The sequence below is a fragment of the Plectrocnemia conspersa genome, unplaced genomic scaffold (assembly GCF_051122295.1).
Source record: "Plectrocnemia conspersa isolate PC_06_02 unplaced genomic scaffold, ASM5112229v1 ptg000002l, whole genome shotgun sequence".
In the NCBI taxonomy this organism is placed as follows: Eukaryota; Metazoa; Arthropoda; class Insecta; order Trichoptera; family Polycentropodidae; genus Plectrocnemia; species Plectrocnemia conspersa.
The window spans coordinates 5,718,398-5,730,736 of NW_028277166.1; the positions used below are offsets into that span (position 1 = coordinate 5,718,398).

Here is a 12,339-nt window from a genome sequence, read left to right on the forward strand (position 1 = left end):
CAGTCAATTTAGGTATTCGATCTGAATTTTCATAAATAAATAAATAATGCATTCAATTTCATGTGGTTATTTCGCGACTTAAATGACAACGAGATTCGGAACAGGTAAAAAAACTAACAATTATAACGATGATCTTGGTGAGCTGTTATTGGAAAAATATTGCATTATGATGAAAAATTGAAATTACAAATATTTTACCTATACAGTTGCTAAATAAATTAAGACAACTTAATCTTGAACCAAATGAAATATAAATATAAGATAAAAATGAAATTAAATATAAGATTTGGGTTTTATACATGCGCGTACCGTGAGATACTTTCCCTTTCGCTCGCTCGCGTGCTAATTGACGAGAGTGAGTGAGAGGTAAGAGCGTGCGGAACGCAGGGAATCTCGCCATACGCGCCTGGTTTTATAAATTGGTTTTTATTTTAGTCATGACGCTCGCATACAAAATTTGTGAATCAATGAGGCTACATATGAATAAACTTTCGGATCGCGAGATATTGCCGAATTTTTTCACTGTTGAGTTTAGTTTTAATTACATGTATTTGCAATAAACTTAAAGGAATTCAATGAAAAAATAATATTGTAGATTCAGTCCATATGTGTTTCTGTTTTTTTTTTATAGTTTTTGATTTTTATTTGTGTTTTGTACCAAAATGCTAATGTTTTTAATTGTTTTTACTTATAATTATATATATTATCAGAAGTGACTTTTTATATTATTGAAATTATTTTTTTCTAAAAATGGAAAAATGGCAGTTTTGAAAAATAGACAAATTGATATGTGAGGATAAAGAGACAATCTTTGAGAATGCACACTACACTATCACTTATTTTAACCTTAGAATCCCAAATGTAGTGTATATTTTGATTTTAAAAAAAATGGCAAAAGGATAACAGCGCCTATGAAATAAATAAAAGCTTCTTTTTAATTATATTACGATGTTAAAAAATACATGAGAGGTGGTAAGTGTCGTAAGTGGTGATTTGAACAAATGTCATTAAAATATAACTTGAATAAAACTTTGAGAAATATAAGTTAAATTTAGGACTAATCGCATTATTGTTTAACACCGCCTCCATTATATCTCTCAGTCTTGTGCAAACACTTGTGAGCGATCGTCCGATAATGACAAAGGATACGTACAACATTGCAATGACTGCTTGTGGTATGAAGCTCATGAATAAATAGTTTTTATATTGTGGAAATTAATAAGAATAGCTTTTGATCTATTAGGAACTTATTCTTGATTTTCCTATGACTATTTCTGGTCATGCACCTTTTTTAATCCAGCTTTCTAGATGGCTATTGTTGGAACCTTACAGATTTTTTATATTTAAATCAATGACATTGACACCAATGAAGCTTTTAAAATATGCAGCTTTACTCTGCTAGGGACACCAAAATGATATTAGGCTTGTGCAAAATAGCTATTTAGCCCGTGAGACTGAAAAATTGTCCACCTTTGATACATATATATAGCTCGGCTCATTCGCGCACGTTTCTAGCGCAAAAAAAGTAACATAAATAAATAACCGTTTATCGGCATCTCTCGGCGCTTTTTATTTTTATCGCCCGACTTTACGGAGAGAAATCTCGATGGCCGTAAAGGCGTCGGCGATTCTCGACACGTATAAGTTTTACGGTCGGATACCGTAGTATGTAACGCAACGTAATACGGCTCGGTGCGAATCCGCCGTCCAATTTCGACAGGATTAGGGCTAGATTAAAATTTCGCGATGACCCTCGCGCGCTCTATTCGGCGCTTGATTAACCAGGGCCGGATGGGCGAAGAGGTGAGAGAATTCGCAGCGGTGAGATAATAAACCGACCGTGAGCCACTTACGTGCGAAGCTCGCAACGTTAATTGAGCGATACGTTGCGCGTACGCAACGAAAAACACGTGATTCATACTTAAAATACAAGGTAAGTCGTTAAGAAGTTCACGGCTGAAAAATAATTGTATTGGCATAAAAAGATTGGCGAGACATAAGGCATTTTACAAAGAGAAAATATATCATTAAAAGGGCAACCACTCTTCAGGTTTTAAAATTATGAATATTCGACTCGTCTCGTCTTTATTTATGATACTCGAGATGGGGGCTCAAGTACTCATATATTTCAAACAAATGAGAAAACTCAAAAGCTTTGCTTAATATATACCTGCCTTAAAGCAAGAATATATTTTAGTATTAGATATGGGCGAATTTTAATGTTCCAGCGATTTTTTTGAATTAAATTTAGTGGAAAATGTTTTTTTAATCAACAATCATATTACATAATACATGCATTTTTTATAACCTGAATTTTAATATAGGATAAATAGTTATTTTATACAGAAACTTTTTAATATACATATATTTGATGATTAAATTAGCAATAAAATTGTTGAAGTGTTCATATAAATCTGCCTACCCTTAACTTAACAATGCAAACTTATCTCGTTGGAAATAACTTGTGGACGATCCGTTCAAAAAATTGTTCCGTGAAAAACGGCGTTTTAGCGATTGACTATAAAGAAAATTAATAAGATACTAAAACTGAATATATTGTGAACAGCACAGATAAGTGTATTTAATACAATTGACCGCTACACACATATGCCGAGAAATTGATTTTTTTAATACATATATAATATTTTCTATGAGTTGAAGTAGCTAATAATTAGAGAATTTCTATACATAATATATACTACATAGATTGATTTTATTTCTTCATCACGATATTCATCCGTGAGATTAGGAAAGTCTAGGAAAGACTAATCTGTGGTGATCGAGCAAAATTATAATCACTGATACAGGATAGAACTATAAAATACGATGGTTCATATGAGATTCGTCATTTTTCCAACCAGTACTTTTTTCACAAATTTTACTGTTGCTTGTATGAATTAAGACTAGAGAGGGAATTACTGACTCTCTAATTTTCTACTAAAAAATTTGTCTGAAATATCACAACTAAGCCTCTCATCTCTCAGGGGAAAATAAGCTGAAGAATATGTACACAGACATCGCATCTCACATATTGCTCAATAGTTTGTCTGCATTTCGATTTTACACTATGTTTTAAAAATATGATAGCTATCCTTACCGATATTACTATGGACTTCTAATATACATTGGGGTGATTAAAGTATATTTAACCCTTTGAACGCGGAAATCGACTAAAGTCGCTCAATTGATTTTTTTTTCTCTTTACGCAAAAATCAGTAAAAAAAAATGCTTTTCAAGAAAAAACTTTTTTTTTTTTTTTTTGAATAAATATAAAATATCATTTAAAATAAATAAATAAATAAAAAAATAAAAAATCAATACATTTAAACACAGTATCAAGGTAAAATTTGCATTTAAAAAAAAAAAAAACAATTAAATATTATTTTTAATTAACGCGTCCTAAGGGTTAAACCGAATTTTGGTCAATAGGAGAGCGCAAAAACAATTATCACTTCTCAGAAGTCAAAAATTCACGTCAAAAGCAATAAAATCGTGCCGGCACCGTCGCAGATTTTCTCGATTTTGCCGTGAAGTCTAAACAGGAACGTCATTTAGAAGGGCGGGGTAGATGGCATTTACTTCTCTCCTTGAATTTGGCCAGAAAAATGCATGTCATTTGCAATATATTGTAAAATAAATTAAGTATATTTTAACATTTTCAAAACTTGTTCTGTGATCATTTGCCGCTTCTAGGCTACTGCCTACTTGCCTATATACCAACGGGATGTCCCTGGGCATGGTGAGAATCCAAAGGAATTATTTATTTTTGTGTAAAGGTAAAACAGTGATGGCAGAAGTGTATAGTAAACTTTTAACTTGATTTAGTGTTGAATTAAGTGAAAAGAAACAATCTCTAGTAAATAGCAGGCGCGTACCGTGAGATATTTTCACTTTCGCTCGCTCGCGTGCTGTGACGGGAGTGAGTGAGACATAAGGGCGTGCGTTACATGCGTTCCGCACGCCCTTGTCTCTCACTCGCTCTCGTCATTTAACACGCGAGCGAGCGAAAGGGAAAGTATTTCACCAAACGCGCTTGGTGATTGGCAAAAAATATTCTCCAATATAAAAACACTGCCAAATTGACAATTGCAACTTTGGTTGGGAAGTTGTTTGTCTAACAACCACCTATTTCTTTAAATAAAGTATTTTTAACCCTTTGCACTCGTAGTCGTTTTCGTACTAGGTATGTCGCCAGCTCGAGAAAAATGAAAAATGGTAAATTATATTTAAAAATTAAAATTATATATGTAGAGCATAAATATTAATAAACTAATACCAAAAACGAAGAAATCAGAACAAATACTTGCATTTCTCTAAATTTAATTTTAATTTTCTCTTGTCTACAACACTGCAAAAACGCCATTCAAAACATGCACAGGAAATACCCAAAAATCGACGTTATATTTCATTAATTGAAATGGTGCGCCTGACGCACCCTACGAGTAATATAGCGCCAAACGCTGGTGCGTCTCACGCACCTTACGAGCAGAAAGGGTTAAGAGCAAAATATTAAATTATTTAGGAGAAGTTTTATTTTTAAACAAAAAAATTGTTACAAAATGGTAAAAAATTAAAACGATAAAAATTATATTATATAGAAAAAATCAAAAATATTATGTGTATATTAAATACATATTTTGGCACTAAATTTAATTTGACCAACATATAAACATAGCAATTTTTCGTTTAATTTTTTTTCATATTTTCTCTAAGCAAACATTGTTTTAATGTGAAACGAGGCGATGAGTTAATTCCAACAAAAAATTCAGAATTGTATTTTTAAGCTTAAATTTAAACGCGCCGTCCCAAATTTTACTCGAAAAGACCTTCATTAAATAACAGTTTATTTTTCATTCACGCCCCAAAGTCGAACCCTCTACGAAACCGCATAACAACTGAGTAATTTTAATTTTATAACTCGACCATTAAAACCCAATCAAGCCGACGTTTAGAATACCAGCGAATTACGTCACGTAGCTCACGTGGCAAAGCTGTCCGATTCAAATCTAGAAGTTTCATAGAAAAGAAATGGCATAGAAGTATTCTGAGAATGTGACCTCCTCACACCAGCGCCCTACGCCGAGATTAACTATGCAGCTACGACAATATGTGGGGCGATCGATCGCTAGACATTCAGTTTCATATAATGCAGAAGGCAATCTGGAATTTTCACCGAATTAAACATTTATACGAAATAACAAGAAGAAAAAGATATGATTGAAGCATTTTCTTGGAAGCCATTTTGGCACGCTCATTGGAAAAATGTTTTAAAGAGGCTAAATTGTACAAAGCGCATAAATGTAGGCGCGTTCTGAAATCTGAAATTCTGATAGCGTGACCGGTCGGGTCGGTTCTCCGTTATTTAACTCGTGATTAGGGTAACTCTTGTACGTGAAAAATTCACAAAGAAGAGTACATTAGGGCACCGACGGGGAGGAAATGTGGGTGTCCGCATACACCATAATATGCATAATATATGTGTATCATTATTATTTATACAAGTTCGGAAAAGGGTAAAACGAGAGTACAACTAAGTAGTAAAGCAGTGGTCCCAAATAAAATGTAAATGCGCTCAAAGGTATTTTACTTTTATTGGATCCAATAAATTATAGGGAAACATAAAAAAAGTTTAATTAAAGAACGCACTTCACACAGTTGTTCAAGAAAATTCGTTGGAGCTTAATTCAATAAGCAAAGCTAAAACCAGACAACAGACAAGACGCTAATGAGCAGAAACTGTTAATTAAAGAACGGTTAGTTGCATATAAACATTGACAAATGGAATTTCGTAATAAAATGAAGCCGCTAAATACAAAAGAATTATATGCTAAAACTTGCAAGAAAAAATCGTTAGCTTAACAAGTGTGCATTCGTCAGCAAATTTAATTGAAAAAACGCCTTCCATACATAAAAGTGGAAACAAAACTATGTTAGAGTCGCTAGTGTCGATTTTACTAGCACCTTTATAACGATATCGAAGTATACTTGATCGATATTATTAGCAACGAATCTGATCTGCTTTCCAATGTTGTGACGAATAATCGATATAGACAATCAAGTAGATGTCATCTACACTCAGTGGCGTAGCTAGGGTATGTGCCGCCCGGCGCAATCCTTAAAATTGCCGCCGCCCCCATACATTTTTTTACAGGATCATAAAATCAGCATTTCTTAAAATAATAAATCGATTATTATTAAGCTCTGTTTATTCATAGATTTACATAAATTTTAGTCTATTCAGGGTTAAGAACCACACTAGACGATTCCATCGCGAATATGCCGCCCCCAAGCAAGTGCCGCCCGGGGCGGCCCGCCCCCCATAGCTACGCCACTGTCTACACTGATTTTGAAAATGCTTTTGAAATACTTTGTCATAATTTAATACTTAAAAAAATGGATAGGTTTGGGTTATCTTCTATACTACAAAAGCATTATGTTCTAATATAGAATGAAACGAACCCAGATATTTAATATACTTGGCATTTCACTTCATGTATGTGTCCAGCCTATAGTCCACGACTGCCGTTAACCATTTACGGTTACCTATACTAGAGTCACGCGCCCAAATGAAGAAATTCACGGGCTAGAACGCAAACGACCACTATGTGTGTATGAAAAGGGTGAGAGTTTATGGCGGTCGCCGGTAAGACCGCAGGCCTCGTTAACGTGACACGGTAACGTAAACGTAGTGTGTATCGCAAACGCGAAGCTTGAAAGCGAGCCCGATAAATCTGCCAGGGCGAGAGCGAGCGGCAATCGAGAAACGTCCGGACAAATCCCACCGAAATAGAGTGGAATTCGAAACTTTCGACCTAGATAATTCATTGTAGTAGTCACCGTTTTATGGATTAATGATACAAAGAATGGATACAACTCAAATACGTTCAAGGATATTCGAGAATTTTCATTTCTCGATTGCTTGATATTTTTTTTATTTCAAGGCAAGGAAATTGTCTCTATGATAAACGACTTAAGTCGGAAGGGCGAAAGCGACAAAAAACAATCCCGAGCTTCAATTACACTTTAATACATAAACGTAACAAGCACTGACGTTTACGACGGTGCAATTGGGCGTCTGAACTTCTCTCAGGCACATCAAAAGAAGCTTTTTATTATCGGTTCGTTGGAAAAGTTCGAGGTTTGCGCGCGACTAAGCAGCCCTGCAAAACTTTTGTTGCAAATTAAAGTCTCGATTGAAAAAGTTCACTAAGAAGCTGCTGTAATTAGGGCCCGCATAAAATATTTTAATATGCGTCGGTTTAATTAAAATAAAAAATAACTAAGCCGCTGTTTATATTAAATGCCACGGTTCAAACGGCGCGACGCCTGGTTCCTAAGCCGCAAAGTAATGTCAAAAAGGTGACGACTGAAACCCGACGACCATAAGTCGCTTACAAGGGCTTACTTTCCCCTTTGAGGGCATAAACGCGAAACGGAAGAAAAGCGTCCAAATAAATATAATATTAAATTGAACAAAGTTTGTATAATACAATATTGGGTTTCCTTTTTATATAGCTGAAAACGACTGCTGTCATAACGTTATAAAGCAGTGTTTACGTGTAACGTTGTAGAAGAAATCTTGTTAAAAAATAACGCGAGCCCTCACTATACGTTTATTACATGAAAACATAACTAAACCTTATAAATATACACAATTAAAAAATCTACATATTCTTTCTCAAATTATTTTTAATGACTTTAAAAACTCAAGATTAATTAGTTGAACACGTAGTGAACAACAAATATTAATTTAAAAGCAACTAACTAACTACATTTACTTTAACCTTGTTCTAAATATCGCATACAACATGCTAAATTAACCCATATTTTAATAGCAAATACACATTAAATTAATAGCACGCTATTTTTTACAAATCACAGTAATTGTATGTACATATATATATTAATATATATACATATGTTACAGAAAATGTATAGTAACAGAAGTTACATTTTCACTAATATAAATATAATTTAAAATAACTGAATTACAATTTCACTGATCAGTATTAGTAAAACTGTATTTATTAACAAACGGATGATCTGGTACGGATATTTCAACATGATCAACAGAATTGTAACAACACATTATTCGACAGAGCAGTGAAAGCAAAGAAAGACTTAATATAATCATATATTTAACAAAGTAGGTACAAAAAATAAATTTCATATAAAAATATACATAATGTACCTTAAGTAAAATAAAATATTTATATTAAATAAAACGATACATTAAATAACAAATTTAATAATTAATCTTAATAATAGTAAACTTATTCTTTTCCATCTTAAATAGATCTTAAAAAAGAATTGCTTCTATAGTCCATTTCTTTTAACAGAGTCACTTTGAGGTCCATCCATTTCATCATTATTCATAAGTGAAAAAGAGATAACAATGTACGACCCCCAACAATTTGCTCTAAAGCACAAGATGCGGATATTCGTTCTTTATATTATGCTTATCATTACTCCTTTCTATATTTTAAGCAAATTTATAGAAATTAGAAATATTATTTATGGACAACGCTGTCCATATTTTGACTCGTCTTATAACAACGACACGAGGAGCTCAATGTACACAAATATAATGCAAAACCTGTAGCAACAGCTTGACATTTTAAAGGATGCAGTATTCTCCTACGAGCTACTATTGAATCACAGTATATTGAACATAAAAATCGCGCTTGCTAAACAATACTCAATTTCCGCAGTGCGCACTCTTAGCTTTTCCGCTTTTCCCGATTTCAAATACACAATTCCTTTGTACTACTAGGTAGCCTACTATTTTTTTCTGTTCCGTTCAAAAGCGAACACCACCGTTTCAAAGCGCATTTTCCGGCACGTTTCCTCCCAGAATGCCACCGCCTATCGCCCTGCACTAAATAAAATAGAAAAATGCAGGCGACGCGTCTCGTTGTCAGCAATGAAATAATTTCCTTCGGTCCAGCAGTGAAGTCATCCGGAAGGAGATCGAGTCTTCCGCCCGGACGGGCAGGAACTTACGAGAGGACGTGACGTGACTGAGATTCGGGAACGTCGAACTCGAGTGATTCATTCATTCATAAATACATACATGGCACAGTGTCTAACCGGTCGTGTGAGAACACCGAGCAACGAGCGCCATTAAAGTGGGCAAGCGAGGTTCAAAACATTTGCACAGAAATACTGCAAATCGACTATGCTGGTATATATGAGACACATGTATTAGCGCAGAAAGCATGCCACAATTCAAATAAAATTCATGGTACTAGAATAACTTTAAAATTATTATCGATAGAAACTCAATTAGGCAATTATCAAATTCCAAAAAGTACCAAGCGCAATGCTTCTAAAAAAACATAAAAATGTTGGAAAAGAGCACAACATTACTATTAACAAATATTGTTAACTACGTAATTAGATATTTTTATATAAAATACATTAAAAAGTATGCCAGTATATTAAAAAAAATATAAATCTTATTAATTCAAGAACATTAATCTACTCGTTATGGCTTGCTATTAATTCATCTTATTCGCTTCATTAAATCACGATAATGAGAATTGTTTATAAACAGGATTAATAACACTGTCGTGATTATCCCTTGAGAATTTAATCATAATATTTATTATGCCTAAATATTATAATTATGTTCTTAAACGAAAGATTACTCTCTATATATTGCGAGTATAAACATTATTTGAAAGCGTTTAATTTATTTTTAATATATTTTTATATGTATAATATATACCTACAACGTGAGTGGGCTATTGACTTTGAAGAATATTTGATATGTCATATTTAAAGCATCTTTCCAGGATCAAAAATTATTTTAATTAACATCAAAACCCCTAACGAGCTCTACAAAGTGCAGACGAGCCCTTAATGAAATTCAGCGCCTAAAGATAAATCTCCAGGCCCGCATACTTTGTATGTTCGTCCTGTTGCTACTTGCCATAATATATTCTATCAAGTTAAGCAACCGAAGAATTAAGCTCAAGAATGAGAAGAAACAAGTAAAAAAAATAATACGAAATCGCCGACAAAAGGAATTAATTAATGATCCCTCACTCCTCAAAAGAAAATTATTTTTCCACCCGAAACAACGCAAACAGCCGCCGCCGATGATGGAAGAACTCTGCTCGAGGAAAATCGCTGAATTTTTTTTTCCGCTCTCAATCCGCGTCCCCTTGCTGAACAAACACATCGAAAGATCAAACACTGCTAAGTCCGCCGTTTGGAGAATTAAAACGCTTTTGCTTAAATGATTTGTTTTTCCGAGAGATTTCGCCGCTGCGGTGAAGAAATTATTTAAAACCGCAGGAACAATCTGTGAATCGTATTTCGTTTAAAAAAATGTTGCATAAATCGTGCCTTGTGTTTAAATATACGATAATCTTTTGTATGTATTATACAGGGTGATCCTTCCATGAATCGCTTCACTATTTTATTTTATTTTCGAAATGTATATGCAAAGCAAAAAGCTTACCGCAAATGCTTTCTACGCATAAAAATCAATTACACTTATTTAATATTCTCGTTATATATTTAAGAATGTGGCACTCAAAAGACTTAATAATAAAAATGAAAAACGTGGAAACAACTATTACGACTACAGCACGATTTTACGATTTAAATGAGAATTGAACGAAACATAAAAAAGCAAATTGGATCCAATGGAGCGCATAAAATACTTCAAAAATCAAAGTCACCGTCGTAGTGTGAACGATCGGTAAGTGATATAAAAGGCGTGAAGTGGACGGAAAATAATAATATATTTAAAGTTTAACTGTAAATGTTTTCTATATTTTGATAAAAATGCGCTTAAATTCGATTAAGTCACGTTACTACATTTCATAATCTTGATTAGTAATCGATTATGCACGAAATGTTCATCATTAATATTAAGTTCAAAGCAATATATTATATAAGCAATCAGTTCAGATAATCCGATTATGAATATCAAGATTTTAAACAACAGTAGAAAAACAGCAAATTTATTTTCACTGATAACGATACGCAAAATATCATTTAATTTGATTTAAAATAAACTTTACAATACCGGTTTAAAATTTGGCCGGTGTTCATAAAATCAATACTGCTCTATAATTCTTAATGCGTCGACCTAATAAATTTTAAACGTATCAACGATAAGATAACAACTATAAAATGAAGAAAGTAAGGCTATATGTTACGTTTAAACTAGTAAAAATATATACATTTTCAAAAATAATATTTCCAGTCCTATATATTAATTTAGATTGATGCATATTCCGAGTCTTTTTTGTATCCAAAAATCAAGTGTGTTTTAATGTATACACGCTAACGCGACTTTATAGATTCATATGTCAATATGCGTTGCAGAATTTTTTAGCGTAGGCCGCTGCAGAAAATTAATTTTACAGTTTTATGATTACATGTTGTCATTTAAAAATTGATACGCGGCGGAATATATCCTTCCGGCACGGTGCCTCCACTGCCGCTCCGCCTCAGTGTCGCCGCCGTAGCTCTAAGGTGGCAACTGTATCGGGATCCCACAGTAGAATATACATTTTTTATAAAAATATATGTATCTATGATAAAACAAACGGTTGTACTATTTGCCAACCGATCAATAGATACCTGTCTGAGAAAACTACTCACTAAGTGATTTTACAAGAAAACAAATCCCAACGTCTTGAAAGTCTAACCGCATATATGTATTTTCTATATCATGTATATGAAATAAAACACACAAATATGTTATTAAATCAATGCGTTCAATATAGGACATACTTTGTCAAAAGCCTTTTCAATATTACATATATTTTATAGTATTGATACAAAATATAAGGAGCAAATACATAGTGTATATAGCAATCACAAAAAAAAAAACAAGGAAGGAAATTTAAAGTTGAAGAATAACTAAAAACATTTAAGGTAGTTATAAAAAACACGTTTATTTATATAATGTTTAAGCAACCGCTCTAGAAAGGCAAAAAGCCTAGTTCTCCAAAGTCAGTTCCGACTGTTTAACTTTGCCTCGTGTTTGTATTCAATCTAACTTCAAGAATAATAGATTATTTCTGCGCTTACTAAATATATGGAGGCCGAGCGAAAATATTTTCACAGCTCCGATGTAGAGGGTGGCTGAAAATATCTCGGCGTCCGAGATATACAATAAAGGGTTAAAGCACGATTAAAACGCGATCCTTATCTCCGTACCCGTCAGAGTAAAACCTTTGACGGCAGCGGCAAATCGACCGCCAGCAATGTATGTACGTAATTACTTTGACTGTTTTATTTATTTGTTTATTTTTAGAGCTTTGAAAGCTTTTCCGTCCAATATAATAAATAACGCTTTAGGAGATTCCGAGCACA

General features: G+C 33.4%; 1 protein-coding gene and 1 long non-coding RNA gene across 4 annotated transcripts in view; one reads left to right on the top strand and one right to left on the bottom strand.

Moving 5' to 3' along the window:
• Khc-73 (Kinesin heavy chain 73) overlaps window positions 1-12,339 on the bottom strand; it is a 135,283-nt gene that overhangs the window by 42,512 nt on the left and 80,432 nt on the right. The window lies entirely within an intron of this gene.
• On the top strand, window positions 618-7,533 carry LOC148237438 (uncharacterized). Its single transcript, XR_015812600.1, has 2 exons — window positions 618-4,142; window positions 4,490-7,533. It is a non-coding gene; the product is annotated as an uncharacterized LOC148237438 (long non-coding RNA).